The following is a 2,687-nucleotide window of genomic DNA, read 5'->3' on the forward strand; positions in this document are numbered from 1 at the left end:
AAGTCCTGCCAGTGTGTTCAGAGGCCTCCTGTCCCTCTTGCTACATGCTCCTGGGTCTCATTAGCAGCGAGCGTAGGCGTTGGAGATGGGGGGATTGTTATCCATTCCCTCCGCCTATCTGGGTTTGTTCCCCGCAGTACAGTGTTGGGTCCCAAATAACTTTGCTAAATGTACCCCCCCCCCCCCAAAAAAAAAACCCCAGAAAAGCCGAGTCAAACTGCACATGCTGCTGCTCTGGCAGCTTCTGCAACACAGAACACGGTGAGCGCCCCTGGAGGGCCTACAAACTATTTAAAGGGATACGCCTCTATTTCTATACATTCCGTGTCTTAAATAACCCCCCATCCATTGAACTGCTGAGGTTTAGCTGACTGACGCAGGATTAAACTGGACTGCTTTATGGAGCTTTCGCTCTGAATTTCTCGTGGGCGTTGCTATTTGTGGGTGCTTATGGCTTACGGACTCCCCCCGCAGCCCCAGGGGTGCAGTCTGCATGGAGCAATTAAACCGTGCGTGTTTGCTGGTCTGTGGTGTGTCTGCTTTGGATGGGGATTGGATTGTGTCTTAATGTGACTGTTTGCTCCGCACCAAAGCCTTTGGCAATGCGGGGGCACGTGTAATAATTCCCCCCCCCCAGTTATTAAACCTCCAGAGGAAGCCGATCTGTTGCATTTCCCCCCCCCCCCGCCCCGCTCCTGTTTTCTAGGAGGCCGTGGATTTCAAATCCCACCTTAGACCTCCCCTCGGCCAGGCCGGGACTGCTACTTGTCCCACTGTCCTCTCAGTGCGACCTCGTGCTGTTTATCGACACCTGTTGTGTCTCGTCCTTTCCTGCCTTTGTGAGTGCTGCAGGGCAGGGGGCTTCTCTTCGTTATGTATGTACAGCGCCTAGCGCAAAGCTGCCCCTGTTACAGTCCTGCCAGTGGCAGAGCAGGACCTTCTTTAGAGAGAAAGGCTGGTCTTGGGATTATGATAAGGGCCCGGACTGCAGGAACTCTGGCTTCAGTCTCTGACACGGACTCTGACCTTGGGCAAGTCACTTCAACAGGAGTGAACGAATTCAATAGCCAGAGGGTTGGACGTGCAGGCCCCTTTCCCCAGGAGCAGTGTGACACATGTCAGTGTTTTTAAGAAGACATTAGCCATTAAACGTGGGTCAGGAGTGGTCTAAACATACTTAATCCTGCCTCAGGTTGGGAGGATGGACTCTCTGAGCTCCTTTTCAGCCCTACTCCATTTGGGTGATTCTGTGTGCCAACACTCTCTGCCTCAGTTTCCCCATCTGTAAAACTGAGCCAACAAGCCTTCCTTTCCCCCTACCCTTTGTCGGCCTTGTCTATTTTGACTGCCAGCTCTTTGGGGCAGGGATCTTGGATGGGGCCTTGTAACGCTGCCGTAACACAACTCACGAACCACAAAGAATTCCATTAGCTAAACGGAGGAAGGTCAGAGCGGAGCTGATAACAAACAAGAGTCACTTGTTTAAACACAAATCCCCCCCCCCCCCCCCGCCGCAAATGAATGATTTAGAAAAGACCTAAATATAAACCCCAAAGAAAAGAAAATTGGGGGGGGTGCAAACAAAGGGGTGACTCACTTCCCCAGGGGCCGGGCGTGAGACACTTCCAAGCGGGGCTCGTGCTGCCGTGGGGGGAAAAGGACAGACCGTTGCCTCCAGTTACAACAATCCTTGCGGCGCTGCATTGTGCGACGGCAAAGAATCCAGGCTTTCGAGCCAGGAACCTCAGCTGTGAAGGCCTTTGGCAGGGACAAGGCTGAGCAAACAGGGAAACAATTGAACAGGGGAACAAAACAGCTCTGAAGAGGAGAGAGCAAATTAATTAAAAGGCATTGTGGGGGGGAGAGAGAGAGAATATAGACTGACGGTTCAATTCAATGGGCTTTATAAGAAAATCGGTCCCCAACAGCTGTGCTGCGGAAACTCTACGGGACCCCGCGGCTGCGGCTTGCACTTCGGGTGACCAGGTGTCCTGATTTGACAGGGACAGTCCTGATTTTGGGGTCTTTTTCTTATATAGGCTCCTATTGCCCCCCCACCCCCGTCCCGATTTTTCACACTTGCTGTCTGGTCGCCCTACTTGCACTGCTCAGGCGCCCTTCCCCTGAGGAGCACTAGCAGGTAGGCGTTGTTACGGTAGCACTGAGGGGATCAGGGCCCAGCTGCGTTAGGTGCGGTACATCTGTATTAAGGGTCTGGCTATGCTTGGAGTGGAGCACGTGACTCCCAGCGCAAGGAGGCAGATTCCCGCTCGCTCTCAGCCAGCAAGCTTGCGAAAAGCAGAGCCTAGCCACGGGGGCAGCGGGAGGGGCCTCCCACCCCAGCTCAGCTAGCCCATCCCGCGGCCATATGCTGTTTTTAGCCAGCATGGCTCCTAGAGCTGGGATTTGCAGGTAGACACCCAGCGAGACCATTCCAGCACGCAGGCGCTTACACGCTGAATAGACCAGACACAGGCCGGGAGAAGGGGGTAAGGATCTTCCCTGTTTTAAAGATGGGGGACCGAGGCGGCCATGTAGGGAGAACGTGGCTGATTGTAGGTGTGGCTGCATCCCCTCTGCTCATGCCAATGGGTACACAAAGTAGCGTGGGTGAAGTTGGTGGATGTGACAAGGAACGGCGCAGGTAACAGAGCTGCTCAGCAAGGAGGCAACTAGTTAAGAACTTG

Source organism: Mauremys mutica, chromosome 24 (genome assembly GCF_020497125.1).
Source record: "Mauremys mutica isolate MM-2020 ecotype Southern chromosome 24, ASM2049712v1, whole genome shotgun sequence".
Classification (NCBI taxonomy): domain Eukaryota; kingdom Metazoa; phylum Chordata; order Testudines; family Geoemydidae; genus Mauremys; species Mauremys mutica.